At 49.5% G+C, this 19538-nt stretch overlaps 1 long non-coding RNA gene across 2 annotated transcripts; it reads right to left on the reverse strand.

The window, feature by feature from the left end:
- Window positions 1-20: 20 nt before the first annotated feature.
- Window positions 21-15965, reverse strand: LOC109460503 (uncharacterized). Of its 2 annotated transcripts, XR_012496245.1 has the most exons (5): window positions 15826-15965; window positions 14735-15738; window positions 12040-12243; window positions 5525-5577; window positions 21-3314 (listed from the first exon to the last, which is right to left on the reverse strand). It is a non-coding gene; the product is annotated as an uncharacterized LOC109460503 (long non-coding RNA). The 2 variants fall into 2 exon arrangements; XR_012496246.1 differs by lacking the exon at window positions 12040-12243.
- Window positions 15966-19538: the final 3573 nt, after the last annotated feature.

Below are 19538 nucleotides of genomic sequence, written 5' to 3' on the forward strand. Positions count from 1 at the left end.
ACAATTCATGGAAACACCTCTGGGGGAACCTCTGAACCATTTATTTAGAGACCATCAGAAAAATGCAAAATTCCTGCTAGCAAATGGGGTGGGGCTCGAAGCCAGGGCACCTCATTTATAATCTTGGGGGGGTGTCCCTGAGGAGAGTTGTGCCTCTTGGTAGGCCAAACCCCAAGCCCCAGTCCCAGCTGTGGCCTCCTGTGGCACAGATGAACTCCCCCATCTACACCAAGGAGCCCGACAGGGTCCCCCTTCCACATAACCAGGCCCCTACTTCCTTACGTGGGCTTTGCAATGACAGAGCACGTTCAGGCCTCCCAGTTATCGTGGGTAGTAGGAAGATCAGGCACTGTTTGCCCACTGAACACTCAGGAAGCTAAGATCCCGAGATCGCATACTAGAGTCTGGGCCCCCTAGCAGCTCCCCTGTCCCCACTTGCTGCACAGGAAGGGGGCCTGGCTACTGCCAAGGATGGGTGAGCAGCGTAGCCTGCAGGAATTCTGAGGAAACGCAGGCAGAGTTATTTGCCCCTCATCTGTGCTTTCACTGCATTTGGTTTATTCCTGTGGCATCTTTATTTTTTACTTCCAGGGCCGCCTAGCATAGAGCCTGGAATGGAGCAAGCCCTCTTCAAGTAGTTGTATATATTTTTTAAAAGAAAGGAAAAAAAGAATGTTTCTGTAACCTGTGCTTCACTAACGTAAGGTGCTACTAAGGTCGTATTATTTTTATTTTTCACTCAAATCGTTTTCTGCCAGATTAGTAGGAAAGTCAGCCCCGCCCTCTGCAGTTTCTCCCCTTCCTGCAAATTGTCCTAAACCTCTTGGGGCTGAGTTAGCTCACAATGAGTGTTGGCCACTCCCCAGGGAGAAAGCAGGAAGTCCAAGCAACACCACGGCTGTGATTCTTGCTATGTAGTGTCATTGTTGACAACTGGCCACAGACCCCTGACCTTGGTGAAGGCCTGGCTCTTAGAAGGACCGCCCTGCACCCCCAGTGTCACATGAAATCACACGTTCATTTTGTCTCTGTCTCCGTGCCCCCAGGCACCAGCTCCACGGAGTGTCCATCAGATGTCATCCACCACTCTAGGACTTAAAATAAGTGTCACCTTTCCTTGCCAGGGTCCACAGCTCACAGAAAAGGCAGCTTTTCCTTTTCCAACTCTAGAAATTAAAGGATTTCATCACACCAGAAAATGGAGCCCCAGTTCCGATCTGATTTGTTCCTAGGGGACCCAGATGTCACCACACCAGTGGTCTGACTTTATGTTGCGTCCTTCCTATAGGAGGGCACTGACCTTCAGAGCCTCAGCTGTGATTTATCCTTTTGATGGCAACTGAGGCTCTTCTCCTGCCTCATGATAGCTGGAACAGAAAAAACCCCACAGGTTAGACCTTCGATGGCGCTTTGGCTACAAGTCTTTGACGGCCTTGACCTTTGCCAGGTGAATACACTGGTGGGGACCAGATCGTGGTGTTCCGCACAAGCCCCGCAGCTAGCAGGGTGCCAGGCTCAGGGCAGCAGGGGCTCAGGAGGTGTGATGAGGGCCCCGCTGAACAGAAAGTAGGGGCGTCCACCCATGCTGACTTGGCACAGCCAAGACTGGCAGCCCTGGGAGAAATGGCGCCAGGACTTTTGAACGTCAAAGGGGAGGGACTGTCTTAGAAAAGCTCATGCTGCAGTGAGGAGGAGGGAGCCTACACTGGGCCCGAGGAGGCTTAAGAATGCTTGTGACAGCACGGCGTGGAGCAGCTCCTTCCCCAAGAAAACGGAGCCGGGAATGGGGCATGTTGTCTAAATTCCTGGTGCTTTGTAGCATCTCAGAGGCAGTCACACAGCACAGAAACCAGGAGACACGAGTGTGGTGCTGAGCCTGCTCCAGACATTAACATGCGCCCTCGTCGCTTCGGACCTGGAGCCCTTTCCCTCCTGCCTCTTTCAGCCACGGCCCTCCCTGTCCAGGTGCAGACCCCACACGCAGCTCCAGAGGAGAAAGGCTCAGGCTCAGAAGCAACACCCACCTACCAAGAGAAGGCCCGAGGTGGCACGTGGCCGTGGTTCATGCAAGCAGGGCTCCCCTGGGCCCAGCCCGCCCTTCCAGGACCCGTGCCCTCAGCTCCCCAGTGGGGCGGTGCTTCCAGCGGCGCACACAGCTTTATCTGGCGAGCCACTGATCAGAAGACACTTTTTCTGAATTCAAAGAATAAAGCAAAAAGGCCTGAGAACAACTGCTCTGATTTCTTAGCTTTGATGAAGTGCCTTCACTTTGACACTGACAGACTGTTTAACTACATGAGGGATTTTTTTTCCTTAGCACTTTTACCTCATTGAGGGTTTTATGACGTTTCCACTGGCAAATGCAGAGATATCATCTTTCTCTTGGAAACCAGCTGAACGTGTTCCATTTTCACAAAATGATGTGAAATTGTAAACATTTTATATCATTAAATTCAAGGCCTGATCCGTCTTGTGAGAAATACAATTTTAACTTCTTATAAAAGAAGCATGTGTATTACTAAAATAGTAATGTCTTTAGTCGTTATATCCAAAGAAATGGCTTGGGCTTGGATGAGGAATAGCTCTCGCTTTGGGGCGGTTCTGAGCCAACCCTACAGGCGCTGTGGTACCATCCTCTGACTTTGCAGGAAAACATTTCCCGGCTGTGGAACATCTGATCAGAGGCACTCTCGTCAAATGATGGAAGTTCGTGGAAATGCCCATTTGCTCATGATGGCAACAGGCCTGTGCGTCTGGGGACAGTGCCGAGTGGCCATGTGTCGGTTTCTGAGGCGATCCTGCATTTGCAGGTCATGCCAGGGAAGCTGCTGTGTGGGGTAAACTTGGGACAAGCTGGGACCGATTCCGGCTTAGGCCAGAGCTGCCGTCGCCTGCAGTGCCCCTTTGTGCCAACGCTCTCACCAGCTGCTCAGGCCTGCCTCCTGGCCACCCGGTCACCCTGCCCTTCCAGAGCGCAGCCACACCTGGGTCCAGCAGAAGTCCCACCTTCCCGTCAAGCTATGGTTCTCCTGGCCCTGCGGGGCGTCCTTGTAGGCTTTCTCATTGGTCGGCGGGAACGTCCTAAGGCTCTCATGGCCTCACTGCTATGGTGTTCCACCTTCCACCAGAGGGAAGACAGTGCAAAGGTCCCATCAGGCATTCGTCAGGTGTGGAGAACTGGGGCACCCTAGCCTTGGCTGGCGGGGCCTCAGCGGCAGTACTCCTGCTCGATGCTGGCCATCAGCTCCTCCTCCGAGTAGTCGTAGGCGATGGCTGACTGCCTCTCGGGCCTCTTGTGGCTGCTGCCTGGGGCTCTGGGGGCCAGAAGCACAGACAGCGGTGTCAGGAGACAGGGTGTCGCCTTCAAACTCATTATCTCTACTGGACAACCAGAATGGCCCCTTTATGGAATTCTGATCCATCCTAAAACCAACCCAAAGCCTTTTTGCCCTGGGGACACGTCTCAGTCTCTTGCATGAGTGGGCAGGCCTCGGCCTGTTCTCTGGTTTCATCTCCCTGGCCTCAGCCACCAAGACCTTCGCTGATGAGGGAGCCAGCGCCTGCAGGGTGAGGGCTCGAGGGTGGGAGGACCCTCTTCAAATCCCAGCTCTGCCACTTATTAGCTCAGGTACAATGTTTTTCTCTAAAATGGAGCTGTGGTCATAGGTTCATTCTGAGGCATAAATAAGATAATGCATGGACAGCATGTGACACTGAACCTTGCCCTCAGCAAATGGGAGCTATGGCGTCACAGCCATTTGCCTGATTTACTCCCTGCTCCTGCACCTCCAGGGTGCTGGGAGCTCACAGGACCTGCTGAGGGTGAGCTGAGATGCCGAAGGTCATGTGTCTAGCACGGAGCTTGGCGCCAGGAAGCAGTGGGCAGAAACAGCTCCCAGCACAGCAGTATTCTAAGGTCCCAGCAAAGAGCCTGGTATGGAGGAGAGGCCCAACCAGCGCTACTTCCTGTCCCCTCCCGGGCTCACTGAAGAGGCCAGTGAGAAGGAATGCGGAAAAGGACGAGGCACCTGGAACACCCTGAAGGGCAACAGGGTCTCGTGGCCAAGCCAGGGGATTGAGCAGGAAGCCAGCTGTCCAACAGGCATCCCAGGGCGTCACTGCTGGGTCTGGGGGCTTCCCAGCAGGAAAAACACCTCTAGGGAGTCACCCAAGCCAGCACCGTTAGCAAATGAGAAATGACTTGCCCACAGTCACAGTGACCTGGCAGCAGACCCCTCCCACTGGCAGGTGCAGGGCAGTGCCCTTGGGAATCTGCATAGTGAGTGAGGAGGAGGAAAAGGCCCAGGGCTCTGCGCGGTGCTGACAGGGCCGCCCTCGGCCTTGGCTGCCGGTGTGAGCGGGGAGAGCCGTGTACGCGTTCTGCTGCTGCCATGCTGGTGCCCCAACGCCCAGAGCCAGCCCCAACATCCTACTTGACAGCAGTGGCCAGCGCATTCAGCTCGGCATTCAAGGCCCTCTTACATTTCCAAACACCCCTCTTGTCCACTCCTTTCCACAGACCTTGTGCTAACCGCCAGCAGCCTGTGTGCCGTGTCCCGAATAAGTGATGTGTTCAGACCTGTGTGTCTGGCTTATTCGGCTCCTGCCACCTGGACCACCAGTTCCTCCCTTCTCTCTCCTCCCTGAACTCCTTCCTCCGAGGGTCCTGCCAACCATTTAAACACCAGCTCCTCCGTGAGCCCAGGCTGCTTCTGTCCCCTCTGACCTGCTGTGGCCTGCACTTCTGAAGAGGCCTCCCTGTCCAGGGAGGGACCTCTGCCAAGGTTTGGTACGTAAGGGAAGCCAGCAAGATTCTTGCCCCCAAACCATTTGGAATTGGTAATAAGAATAGCCATTAAGCCAGAATTTTCACAACTTTTCACATCCGTGGTTTTGAGCAGTAGTCATCGGCATCCAGGGACAAGGTGCAGATCACTGTCACCCCATTAGACACAAGAAAACTAAAGTGGGAATGGGTCAGGGGTCCAGGGTCACCCCAGCCGCTCCTTCCAGTGTGCCCCCTCCCACTGGCTGCTTCCGGTGCCCTGAAAGCCTCACGCAGCGCAGGGCCGTGTGGAAGGCCAGGAACAGACGAGCCCAGGTCTCTGGGCCTGGGGTCCTCAGTGGGCACTTTCCGGGGGTTTTAAATACATTTTCCTGATAACACCATCATGGGACAGTGGAGTCCATCTGTCTCCCCTCTAGGCTGCAAACTCCTGACGGCCAAGGTCTGTGTCTCAATCCAGGTGAATGAGTGAGAGGGGGATGGGAAATGCCCTGTGTGATCTGGGTCATGGCCTTTTTCACGGGAAGGCCAGAGGTGCTGTGAGACTGTAAGGCTTTTGCACTTTCCCAGGACAGGGACCGTCCTCTGAGGGGTAGAGTTTTGCATGTAAAGAGAGAGCTGCATCTGGAAAAGAAGCTGGGACCTGGAGAAAAATGGGAGCAATGAGCATTCTGGGAGCAGCTGGAGCAAACAGAACAGCCTGTGGCTTCGGGCAGAGACGAGCTTCCCTGTACTTACTCGGAGACGCTGCTGCTCTCGGGATGGCCTTCAGCACTCTGTGTAGGGGACACCTTGAGAAGGACAAAAGGAAGAGGCATCAGAAGGTTGTCAGTGGTGCAGCCTCCTAACGCTCTGGCTTTCTGCTGATGGACGATGGACATTCAACCAACCCAGGACCCGAGAAAGCAGAGCCAGAAAGGCTCCCTCCAGACATCTAGTTTACCCACTCATTTTACAGGTGGGAAATTGAGGCTGCAGGAGGGGGGCACCTTACAAAGCTCACACAGGCTCCCCCTTCCTAGACAGCTACCTGGCCAGCACCCCCATCTCCCACCTCACGACCTGCACCTGAACGCCTTCCCTGAGGTGCCCCAGTGCGTCTCCATCCTAAGTCAAGGGTGCACACGCGTAGTACATGTGACGCAGCACAGCCTTGACAGTAAGCTGAAGCAAGTCTTCCCACCTGTTTTGTTTTCAAAAGGCTTGACTATTCTTGGTTCTTTGTACTTTCATATGTATGTACTGGACTCAGCTTGTCCCCCCTTGGGGATTTTGTTGGGCTTGTATTTACTATACAGATCATTTTAGGGGGAATTGATATCTTTATAGTAATAAGTCTTCTGATTTATAAACAGGGAATATATTCATTCAGGGCTTCTTAGACGTCTTTTAAGAAGTCTTATCATTTTCCCTGTAGAGGCTGTGGATATCTCCTTTTAGACCAATTCCTAGATATTTGATACTTATGCTGTTATCAGTGTTATCTTTTTTAGATGGAATTTTATTTTTTACCTGCTTGTTGCTGTAGATATATGACTGAAATATATATATATGGTATGTGTGTAGGGGGTGTTTAGCAGTCTTACTAAACTCTTTTATTAGTCCTAATTATTTATAGATACTTTGGTATTTTCACATCAGCTGGGAATAATGACCATTTGGTTTTTTCCCTTTCCGGTCCTTATACAGTTTTTCCCGATCCTTTCTGCACTGGCTAGGACCTCCAGTAAGTACTACACTGGAAAGAAGTGATGATAACAGGCGTCTTTGTCTTGTCCCTTTATTGAAAGTTTTCATTGCTTCACAGCTTCCTAGGTTTGCTGTGGTTTTCTCCTTGAGCGATCCTGTATCACATCCTTGCCTCTCTTTGCTGTGTCCTCTGTTTTCTTCTATTCACCTTTGTCTAATCTCATGTTAACCCATACCATAAAAATCTTTCATTTTGTTTATTGTATTTTTCATTTCTACAAGTTCCATTTGGTTCTTTTTCAAAAATGCTAGGTCACTTCTTATAGGTCCATGTCCTTTGCAGGTAGTTTCCTTAAACGTAATAAACATAGTTGATTATAGTCTCTGTCTGGTAATCCAAATAACTAAAGTCTTCATTGATCTAGTTTTGTTATCTATTGTTTCTTGGTTCCTTAGGTAGTTGGTTATTTTTTAGTGTGTGCTGCGTTGTTATCCTTGGGAATTTCTTTGTGGGTATTCTCTGAGGCCTAAGTGGAAGATGACTTCCTCCAGAGAGGACGTGCATTTGCTCTTGCCAGGCACCTTAGGAGGCATTCCGGTCTGAGACCACTTTAAATTAGTAAGCGGGCATTTTCCCGCCAAATCGCGTCGTAACACGGGGCTTTTTTGACATTTTCTCGCCAAAATTAGACTTTCCGTAAATATTCATATCTTTCGATCTATTTGATATTTTTCTATGAAACTTTCAGTGTTTTAGTTTAAAAAGAGGTCTCTATTTATTTACTTTGCAAAATATGTGTTATTCTATTTTTTATGTACACAAAATTACTACATTCTAGGTAAACATAGAAAAAAACACTCTTTCACAGTCAAAATAATTTTATGTATACAAAATTACAATATGTTTTCGAAATTTTCAACAGATCTTATAAAAAAAACTATAACCTAATAGTGCTTCACTGTGTGGTAGCGTTCGAAACACTTTCCTTTGTGCAGGGGTACATTACAAAACTTGCACATGTACCGCGTTTCACTGCGGTACGCCGCTTTGGCAGGAATAATTAGATAAATTGTCAACAAACAATTCATCGTCACTCTCGTATGTATCTTGATTCATGTCCAGGGATAATAAAATTATCACTTTCAAAAATAATATTTATCAGAAAAGAAACTAGAGGCAGTTCAAAAAAAACTATGATTTTGCACCAATCACAACAGTAGTTAGGTATTTTGTACGAAATTTCAGTAATTTAAAACAAAAAATATTTTATAAAAGCAGAATGAACTCAGAAACACGAAAGTAAGACGTCCGAACGAAAGCAGTATAATGGAGTCACTGGAGACACGAACAAAAATGCAAAAACTAAATCCTTTGTTGGAATCATTGTGTCTTTTTTTGGTAAATATTACCGCTATTTACTTTTATGGCTATTGTTTTTGTTCGGTCCCAAATTTATTGTATCGGCAGGTAGACGCATAAGGTACCGCTGACAATAGATAATGCGTAGTCCGTCACCCGTTTGGCGCCCTTGTTTACAAGTTTCCCGCGTCCCACCGCTTAGCGGAACAAAACGAGTTAACTCGTCTCCCGCGCTTTGGTATCAAAAGCGATATGACGAGTTTACTCGTTTCCCGCAAAAAATGTGTTAAATCTATGTGTGTAGATATTTTGGGCCACCCAGTGATGGGAATTTGGGCTGCAACCCTAAAAGGTGGTTAGACCGTGGTTATAGCTTCTCTGCTTTGTTACCCTCCTGCTCTCTTCTGTGCTGTTACACATTACTTGCAATCCCTAGGGATACATACAATGGAATATTATTCAGTCTTAAAGGACCACTGAGGGTCCTAGTTTATGAGGGATCTACTATTAGATTCCTTACTTTCATTGGACCCTAAATTCTGTTCCCTTTACTCTTGGACACCATCGGACACAAAGCCAAGTTCACTTCAATGCACTGGCCAGAAAAGGTTGTTCTTGCCGGCCTGGCATTATCTCCGAGGGGACACTGGCCACATAGCAAAGGTGCACAGCCCTGCTCCAGGGGTACCCAAGGAGCCAACTGTGGCTGCTGGTGGCTGCTGAGCTTGCGACGGGAGTCAATCTTCACTGCACATTTCTCGGAAGGCTCACTGTGCCTTTGAAGAGTATAAAGATGAAATGACTCCCAAGTCAGCAAGGAATTCACAATGGGAAGAGGGATAGAGAATGGGGATGGGGCAGTGAAGGACAGAGAGAGGAGGGAAAGACACACACACATACACACACACACCCTCCACTGCTGCGAGAAGCAGCCCATTCCAGCTCAGGGCAGCCCAGACTATCTCAAAGTTCTTTGTAATTTTCTTTTTATCAAACAAAAATTTTAATTGGCAAACATAACCTGAAATTTACCATCTTAACCATTTTTAAGTATACAGTTCAGTATTAGGTACATTCACATTGTTGTGTGACCAATCTCAAGAACTCTTTCCATGTAACAAAACTGAAACTGTCCCCATTAAACAACAACTCTCACCCCTCAACCCCCTGGCAACCACCATTCTACGTTCTGTCCTATGAATCTGACTCCTTTAGACACCTCGTCTAGGTGGAATCACACAATATTTGTCCTCTTGTGTCTGGCTTATTTCATTAGCATAATGTGCCCAAGGTTCATCCATGTAGCATGTACCAGAATTTCCTTCCTCCTTAAGACTGAATAACACTCAGTTGTATGGAATACAGTTGGCCCTCCATATCCACAGGTTCTGCACCCCCAGATTCAGCCAACTGCTGATGGAAAATATTCGGAAAAACAAAATGTGTGGCTGAAATGCACGGTGTCGTCAGGACAGCGAGGGCTGCATCGTACCGGACACGTATGGACTATTATTTGTCATTAACACAGTATAACAAGTAAATAATACAGTAGAACAACTTTTTACATGGCATTTACATTATATTAGGTGGTATTAGTAACCTAGAGATGATTTAAAGTATACGGGAGGTTGTGCATAGGTTACATGCAAAAACGACACCATTTTATACAAGGGACTTGAGCATCCGTGGATTTTGGTATCCGCAGGGGGACATGGAACCAGTCCCCTATGGTTACGTACTGAGGGACAACTGCACCACATTCTTTATCCATTTTGTTCATGATTTTGTATATCCATCCGTCGATGGACACTTGCATTGCTTCCACCTTTTAGCTATTGGGAATAACGCTCCTATGAACATGGGTGTACAGATGCCTATTTGAGACGCTCAAATTCTTTCAATTCTCGTGGGTAGATAGTATAAGATAGTATATGTCTCTTACATTGACACAATCAGCCTCCCTACAGCTTCCAATACTGGGCCTGGTTATAGTCTCAGGGGCAACACAGAAGAAAAGTAATACTTCGACCCAACCATCCTTCAGCTGTTTTTTATAAAGTCTTTCTATAGAGACCCTAGTTCCCTCTTGTCAGTTTCTGCTGGAACCAGCTTTTGCTGTCACCTGCCGTGGCTTTGCTTTTCATCACCAGATTTCAAGGTGTTGTTACAGATGCAGTTTTTCCCATCAGGAGGGCACAAGACTAGAATCAAACATCTCCAGGAAGCCCGGGCTCCACTTCTTCACGCTGCTCTGCTTACTACTAACGGGGACATACTGGAGGCCTCCCTTGCAGGGCAGGGACGACGGGCACACCATCACGTCTGAGCTGTACACTCTAAAACTGCATTCCGAAAGAAAGGTCATGCTCTTTCCTTTGTCATTTCCCTAACGGCTCAGCCTTATTACACCTGTTCAGTTTTCACCCGTGTTTCTTTCTGTGCCTGCAGTTTGAATTTGTGGTCCTTTCTCTCATCAATTTGTCGCCGCCTTTAACTTGCCTTTCTCAGGTGGGAAATGTGTTAGACGCCCTCCCAGCAGTACAGCTTGTTAAAGCAGCCAGGGGAGCTTGGATGAAACGTGAAGACACAGCAGCCCCTGCTGGCTGGTCCAGGCCTAGCGCAGACACAAGCTTCTGCCACCAGCCCGCTGGCGTCCTGCCATCTTGTGGTCAGACATCTGAACCATGGGGGGGGGTGGGGCGGATGGGGGGGGCGGCGCCTGGGCTGGGGCCCTGGGAACCCGGCTGAGCTCAGGAAGACGTGCGTGTTTGGGCGGGGCAGGGATGTGTCATCACTCGAGATCCTAGGCAGGCTCTGAAAAACTACAGCTGAAGGAGAAGCAGAGAAAATACGTGGTCTGACAATTAAGTTCGCGAACTCATCCTAGAAAAAGTGCTACATCCCTCATTGCTGAATATCAGGACAGTCACCTTCGAAGGACTCCCCTTAGGAAGCTATGCACCGACGCCAGCACCTAGTCCACCTTCCAAAGCAACTTTGGAACTCTTTTTCTGGAATGGCCATCAGAGCTGTCGTCATATTACCCTTGATGTCCTGAATGTCATCAAAATGTCTTCCTTTCAATATTTCCTTATTTTCGGGTAAAGAAAGAAGTCACTGGGGGCCAGATCAGGTGAGAAGGGAGGGTGTTCCAATACAGTTATTTGTTTACTGGCTAAAAACTCCCTCACAGACAGGGCCGTGTGAGTTGGTGCATTGTCGTGATGCAGGAGCCATGAATTGTTGGCGAAAAGATCAGGTCGTCTCACTTTTTCACGCAGCCTTTTCAGCACTTCCAAATAGGAAACTTGGTTAACTGTTTGTCCGGTTGGTACAAACTCATAGTGAATAATCCCTCTGATATCAAAAAAGGTTAGCGACATCGTTGCAACAGGTTACCAACTTAATTGTCAGGGCTAGTATGGGAAGAATTGAATGAGATGATCTCTTAGTCTCCTGTGACTCTTACAAGTAGGGTTTTTTGAGAAAAGCGAAGTAGCAACAGTGAGAAAATCCATGACATCGCTTATTTACCAAAATGTATTATATTCTGCTTCTTCTGTTTACAGCGTTCTCCCCTTAACTCTCAATTCTTAACAGCTTTCTATGTACTATATACGTGCACATACCAATGACATATATCTACAATCAACATAGAAGCAGCAGATGTTTGTTTAAAGGATACAGTTTGGTAGGTTTTGACCTGTGCATATACCTGCTAACCCATCACCACAATGAAGATGCTAAACACGTCCCTCACCTCCTCTGTGCTGCCTCACCTTGCCCCCCCCACCAGCCCTCCCACCTGCAGGAACCACTGACCTGCTTTGTCGCCACTGTCTCAGTCTCATGTGCACCCTCTAGTAGCCTAGATACGTGGAATAGCACAGTGTGCACTCTTTCTTGTCTGGCTTCTTTCACTTAGCATAGTGGTTCTGCGATCCACCCACATGGCCTGTATCAGTAGTTCACTCCCTGTTATTGCTGGGTAATACTCCACTGCATGCATAGACTTCCCCCTTCCTCCTTATCTAAGAATTATCCTTCTTTGAACCCCAGGCTTATCTGATTGGTTGGGTTTTTTTATGTTTCTGTGGGAAATTCTAACATACAGTAGAAAGAACAGTGTACTGGCTCTCCTGGCACCTTGTCTCCCAACCCCAGCAATTTTCAGGATTTTGCCAATCAGGTTCCGCCCTCTCACCACCAGAAGGCGCTGTTGTCCGCACTTCACGGCGTCCCTGGCAGCAAAAGCTGCGGGTGCAGGTGGCCTCGACTGTGAAAGCTGCTCTGCATTGCTAATATGACAAAGAACTTTTTCAAAGGGACCCTCTGACTCTGAGGCCACCAGTCCTAGGGTCCTGGCCTTCAGGAATGTGTTTCCAACGAGAAAGAAATTCAGGGAGACCTGGAGAAGGTAAAGGGAGTAGGATTGGAGGAAAATAACAATAAATTACATTTGTGTAGTGTTTTGTCACTTTATAAAGCACATTCACATACATTTTCACATAATTCTACCAAGCCTCCAGTCAATCAACATTTACTGAGTACTTAACTAGACTCATGAACAGGCGGTAGGTAGGTGACCTGTTTCCTACCCTGTTCGTCCTCCAGACTCAGCCATGACGGACAGCCAGGTCCTTGCACCTGGCCTGCATCCTGGTCCTTACTGGAGACTTGGGCATCACCGTGCTGGACCCACAGGTCTCCAGTGTACATGACAAGACAGCCCTGGGTGGTTGATAAGGCCCTTTACAGCTCTAGCAATCTGTGATTCTCAAACTGTCAAGAAACTAAAGGGATCCTGGACATTAGCCGTCAGGAGGCAAAGTCCAGTGGGAATCGGAATTGGTATCCTGGGGGCTGCCCTCCTTGCTGGTAATGGGGCTCCTGGGCTTTAGGTGTGGAAGGACGTCTGTTCTGGCCAAACCACTGCTGACCATCCTCACTGGAGTCCCCTTTGGGCTTGTCCCAGCTCTGCGGGAACTCACACTCCTGTGCCACGGTTTCCTCAGCATCTCTCAAGCATGCTGCAGCAACGTCCTGTCCACTTCATTTCTGTGCCTTCCCGTGCCCACCAGCACGTGGTAGCAACTGCTGAGGCCTGGCATCAGGCAAGGCACTGTGAGACTCTGCTTCCAACCCTTACAGAGTAGCTGCGTTCCGACCATGGACAGCAGCCAACAGCCGGGTCAACCTGTGTGTTCCTGGGCCACCCCTGCCTTTGCATCTGAGGTTCTCTCTGCCCAGATGCTTTTCTCCAGTTTGCCTGGCTAATGCCACAGACCCTCCTGATTCAGGTCAAGTGCTGTCCTTCTGGAATGCCACCCTGACTTCTCAAGGGCTCAGTGCTCCTCCTGCGGACTCAATGCAGATCTTGAACTGCACTGTATTCTGCTTTCTGTCTGTGTACCCCACCCCTACCCCCGTCAGATTGTGGACTTCAGGGCAAGGACTATGTGACATTTGTGTTCATCTCCAGCACCTAGATCAATGCCCGGCGTACAGTAGGTGCTCAAACAATACCTGAGAGATGACTGAGAGGATGAGTAAGGCGGCCCCTGCACCCTAAGAGTCTATGATACTCAGCGAAGGTGGGGGGGGGCATTCTTTCTATTTTCTTCTCATTTTCACTTTTCAAGTTTCCAAAGCACTTGAAAACTGAACACTAAAAGATTGCTTCTACGCTATCTCAGAATTTCCCCCAATTTTCTCAACTGTTTATCCAGTTTTAGTGTTATATAACAGTGCTGATGCAGCCGTAAAGGAATCCTGTTATATAATTCAGTCCTGCTTACTGCAGCTCACTTTGGGAGAGTAACGGGGAAAGTGAGTAACGGGGAGGAGAGTAACGGGGTGGGGTTGGGCGGGAGGACGGGGTGGGAGGCTGTCTGCAATGTCCAGGGTGGGCCAGTCCCCCCCACCCCCACTGAGGCGTTTCAGGATGCTACTGCTTAGTGGCTGCCCAGGAAGACATTCCCTCAGGTCCCTCAGTTAAGCAGAGCCTGCGGTTGGCTCCCCGGGAGGGGTGCTGCCTGCAGCTTCGCCCTCAAGCCCAGGAGCTGACATTAACCATTTTGTACATTCAGCTCTGCTGGAGGGAAGACTGTCGCCAAACCAGAGTTCTCATTTTTATTGTTTTTCTAGAATAGCAGGGCTGTTGTTACAAGTGTTCTGGAAAAGAGAATCGGAAGCCAAAAAGAGATTCCAGGCATCTTAAAAATAGGCAGTAGTGTGCGAATTGCTTGGCCAGCCAGTGGGAGATCCTGAGGGGTCTGACTCGCAGGGCATCTGTGAACCACTGTTTGGCTCCCGGCCACACCACTTAGCACCTCCTCCACCAGTGTCCCCAGGGACTGCCAAGCGGGGAGGCAGCCGAGAGAAAACAGCACCCCTGGCCAGCTCCCTCCCGGGCTGGAAGGAGCCCGGGAAGCTGCACTTTGCGGGTGGACACAGTTCCAAGAAGAAAGAAAGGGGACCTCTGGCCAGAAGAAAGTCCGAGAGATGCCTTTCTGCCAAGAGACGTCTGTCCCCCTACCCTTTAAGGCTGCTCCCAGCACTGTCACCCCAAACTAGAGGCAGTGAGCACCCAGAGGAGGCAGGCAGGGAGAAAATCAGATGGGAAGGAGAGGCCCTGACCTCGGAGGAATTCGGAGACGGCGAGTCAGCGGGGAGACGCGAGGGGGGGGGGGGACAGAGCATCACGCAGGCCAAGAAGCCCACAGGGGGATGGAGGCGGCTGGGAGGACGAGCAGAGCAGCATCTGGGGAGGGAGGAGCAGGGAGAGAGCAGGGAGGGCATCGGGGTCTGGGGGCCAGGGCGGAGGCCCCGCAGAGACCGCTCCCGGGCGCGGCCGTCGGGGAAGGGACTCCCGGCAGAGACGCGCACACGACACTCACCGGGCTGAGCCCCCCCGCGCCGGCGGCGGGTCGGGGCTGCGCCGGGCCCCGCGAGGCCAGTTCCTCCGCGCCCCAGGCTGCCGACTCGGCCAACAGCTGGTCCAGCAGGCGCAGGGTTTCGTCCCGGCCGTCGCCGGGCGCCGCGGGGCCGGGGTCGGGGCCAGCCTCACCCTCCGCCGCTTCAGCCGCTGCCTGCGGGGCCTCCTCCCGGGCCGCGGGGGTCGCCGAGAACAGCGGCCCCGTCCCGCCTTCGGAGGCCGCCCCGCTGGGCCCCGCTGGCCGGCTGTCGGGGCCGCGCAGCCGCCTCAGGGCCCGGCCGCTCCGGCTGCTGCCGCTGCCCATGGCGCACCCGCCGCCCGCTGAGCAGGCCGGTCGCCGCGGGAGCGGCCCAGGGGCGGGGACGCGGCCGGGGGTGAACTTGGGCCGGGTGGGGGCGGCCAAGGCACTAGCGCTGGGGGGGCGCCGGGGGCGGGGGTGAGAACCTGGGCTTGGGTGGGGGGACGAGATCCGGGGGCGGGGACGCGGAAGGGGGCGCGGCTTGGGGCGGGGGTGTGGACCCCGGCCTGGCGAGTTGGTGCGAGAGCGAGAGCCAGGGGCGGGGTAACGGGATGGCGGGGGGACCGGGGCGGGGGGCGCGGGGGCTCGATGCAACTGGGTCGTGGAGACACCCCCTACTCCGTCTCCCTCCACCGTCTCCCTCCACCGCCCCGCCACCGCCTCGGGTCCGGCCCCTTCTAGCCGGGTCTCCGCAGCCTGGAAGAACCGAAGACATTGGGGCTCCGAGCGGCCTGGGGTGAACTCCGCAGGGCTTTCTGTGCGTTGGTGGGAAGCACACCCAAGGCAAACGCTCATCGACAGGTTTGCGTGGGGTGCGGGTGGGATCACTGAGGGGACGTCACAGACTTGTCCTTCCGGAGCTTACAGGACCACGGGCGACTTCACCTCTCGCAGCCTCCTATTCCTCAGACGTTCAATTGGGGACGCGGCAGGGCATGAAAATACCGCTGAGGGTTGAGTAATATTAAGGAACGTGCAGGGCCTGGCACCTCAGGTGCCTGCCCCCCCACCCCCCCCCCCGCGCACCCACAGACCTGAGACGGACAGAAGGAGGGAAGGGGCGATCCTCACGGACGGCCCCTCCTGCCTTTCAGCGGAGGCGAGCGCAGCAGCTGGCAGTGAGGCCCCTCGTTTTCCCATCCCGCTCCTGCCCCTTCTGAGATCTGGCTCCTGAACGCTGAGACTCATCAAAAAGTAATCACGTTTGGGAAAGAAAAAAATTAAAAAGAGGGAGACAGAGAAAGCATGCTTTCCGCACAAGAAGAAAGCAAAGGAAATACCAGTAGTACTGATCATAATTCATTCTAGGTTTTGGTCAATGGATAGAGAAAAAAGAAAGAGGGAGGAAGGGAGGGAGAAAGATGCTTATTTTTAAGTGAACTAACCCCACAACAAAAGCAGGAAACGCCCCAAAGCTGTTAGGCTCAACCCCAGTGATGTTAGTGGTGGTCGTCCTTGTATTTTTCTTCGACTTGGTTGCTGCTTCTCTCTTCCCCACTTATTTACAAAACTAGCCTTTCCCAAGCTGGACAACTCACATGTCCTGGGTTTAACTCATATGTGTTGACTTGACATTAAGCTGAATCCAGAATGGACTGCAGAGTAATTGTATAAATGAAATGTTGGCCAACTTTTCCAAACCACACACTTGAAATTTTATTATTTTATCACTTTGGGAGCAGGCATCAAAAACTTTTGCCCAAGAAAAAGGAATAAACATGGGATACAAGTCCATAGCCATTTGTTTTAGTATCCAGAGACTATGGAGGTATTTATAACCTCCCTCTTTTTTTTTTTTTTTGATGTACTATCTTAACCATCTAGGTGCAGGAGTTGGGGCAAATACCTTATTTTATGTCATTTGGGTGTTCTAAGTCCACAGATGTGTCTACTTCAGAAACTATTGACATAAGTATTCTCTTTAAGAAAACAAATCTCATCTTGAAACTCTTTAAGCATGGGGGGGGAAAAGCGTTCAGAAGGAAAAATATTTCTTGAACTACATTCAACCAAGTTTAATCATTTAAAGGAAAACATGCTTTACTTCTGCCTAAGCAGAGTCTCTTGTCATGTGACTCATAGTTTATACTCACAGCTCCCTGCGTTTACCTCCCAAGGCAATGGATTTTTCTGACCATTTGATTCCAAGCTTGTTTGCTCAGACTTTCCTAGCTTGCTCGCTTTGGTGAGAGGAATGCCAACCCTGTGTTCTTTCTACTCTGAGAGTGCATTTAAAACCAGCTCCATTTGGAGACCTGGCTCCCATTAGACGTGCAAAAACCCCAGACTGAGTTTATGAGGAGCTTTCTGTAAGCAAACAACCCAAGTTTTCCCACATGACTAAGGCCACCTGAGATCATCTCTTGAAATAAACAAGAATCTCTTTTCCCAAAGGGTTAGCAAAGTCCTAGGAATATTGGCACATTGAAAATGGGGTGTAATCCCTCTTCAGGAAGCATCCTGGCAGCCACACTTCTCCAGCTGACAGATTTCTTTTGTGCAGTAACTGTGGTGGTGGCCGGTGAGGCGGGTGGAAGATGAGGCCCAGTTTGGGAGCTGTCTGCCTAACTCCTGGAAAAATAAGAACGAATTATACTTTGGGAGAGAACTGCAGTTGTTGGTACTCTGAGCAGGAAATGTGTCCTGAGTGGTGTTTCCCTTGGCAACAGGACTAGCCTGGCATCTGGAGATGAAGGGGGTCCTCTCCTTACCACAGCTCCAGGACCACCCCCATTACAGTGGGATGCCAAATGCTATCCCCCTGTCAAAGCCCTACTCAACTGCTCTTCTTCAGGGACCCTCCAGATCTGCAATCCCAGCTCAGACCTCTACAATTTTCACCGCCGCTGACACGTCACTAGGTGTTACACAGGACAGATACATTGCTTAGGGGTTGGTTATTCTGAATATGCAGAAAGGTAACATTTACGAGTATATTCAGATGGGTAATGAGGTAGCATTTGGAACAGGCAAGCCGGGCTTCTATTTTGAATACTTAATCAGTAATGTGAGAAAGCCACAGCGCTATCAATTATTGCTGAGACATGGACAGTGGTGTCTCATAGAATTGCTGTTGTCTTCGTGCAAAGTGTCCAAGCTTTGCATCTGGACTCATGGTTTCCCCACTGAGAGGGCTGAGGGGAGAGATGTAAGGAAGAGCCAGCGCTATTCATTAAAGACAATTAATGAGTTGCAGAACCCCTTTGCAGTATTTACTCAGAAATAAGATTAAGTCCTCAGAGCTGGCACGCATACATCGTGATTAATTTGGCCCATTCTGTAACATTGTATCCTATTGGTTCTGTGTCTCTGGAGAACCCTGACTAATAAAGTAAGTCACATAAAATATCTGAGTAATAGAAGAAGCATTATTTTCCTACATTTCTTAAAAAGTTAACACTTCTAGTTGGGACGGTCTTGGGCTTGCTCTGCCACACTGCCGGCCCACGGTTCTGGATAGTTTTGTGCTCCCTTGACTCTAAAGTAAACAAACATAGCCAGCAGTCTCCTACTGGGCGCAAGAGACCTAGACCACAGTGGGTGACTGGGTAAGGATGGGATCAGAGAGAGCAGGAGGTGGGCTCTGACCGGACAGGAGGCAAGTCATTCTTCTGGATCTGAAACGGCCATCGTGACACCCAAATCTGGCCTCCCAGCCCTGAGAGGTGTGGTTCTTTGCACTCACTCAGAATTTGATCACTGGTGTTAAAATTACAAATATTTATAATGCCATAATAACCTTATGACCTGGTCAACGCAGCTTCCTTTTGTATGTGCATGGTGTGTTTAAGAGAACGGATACTTAGAGCTGAAAATAGAGTGTTTCGTTGAGGGGTCAGCAACCTATAGCCAACAAGCCAAGTCTGGCTTCCTTCTGCTTTTGTAAATAAAGTTTTATTGGAACACACATTTTTGCACATCTGGCTGATTTTACGTCACAATGAAGCGCTGAGTAGCTGCTTCAGACACTGTCCTGCAAAGCCTGAAATATTTACCTTCTAGCCCTTTACAGAAAGCTTGCCAATCCCCGGTTTAGTTAAAGCCCTGAGTTTCACCCATTAGTCCCAGATGATATGGTTTATTCATGAAAGAAAAGAAAGTTAATATTAACCACCTAAGAGTTTCAGTAACTTATTTCTGCCTTCATACCTAACAGCATTCTCATCTGGGGCCCCAGGGAAATGTTGAGTTATGAAAGCCAAAGTAAAAAGATTCTTGTAGACAAATCATCCTTCTGAATTTTTAAATTCCTCCTTTTGTACAAACCAGAAGCTAGATCTGAAAGTCATCTTTATTTTTCTACTTCTTCTACAGTTTCTTTTTTGCTTAGAGATAAAATGTTAAAACATTTGCTTTCCCAGTTCTTTCTCTTATTCAGACACAAATAAAAGGGAAAAATCTTTTCAATGTCCAGTTTTGCAAGCATCATCACACTACACTAGGAATATATTAAAAACTATTTTTAATCCACTCAAGAATACTTACCTAAGTGTGTTTTGATTACTTAAACTGAAAGCAAACTTACACCAAAATAAAATTATCAGAAAAGAAACTCAGTCTGTTTGAACAAGTATAAACACCACATACAGTCTATTCGATTCCACTGTGCAAACAAGACAGCTGTGGTAAATAATTAAAATAGAGAAATGTGAAATAACTGGTACAAAATACAGAGAAAGGAAAAATTAACACGAGTTAAAAACTCTGGGAGAGGTCAATTAAGGTCACAGAAAAAACACCACACCTG

Source organism: Rhinolophus sinicus, linkage group LG05, assembly GCF_036562045.2.
Source record: "Rhinolophus sinicus isolate RSC01 linkage group LG05, ASM3656204v1, whole genome shotgun sequence".
Taxonomy (NCBI): Eukaryota; Metazoa; Chordata; class Mammalia; order Chiroptera; family Rhinolophidae; genus Rhinolophus; species Rhinolophus sinicus.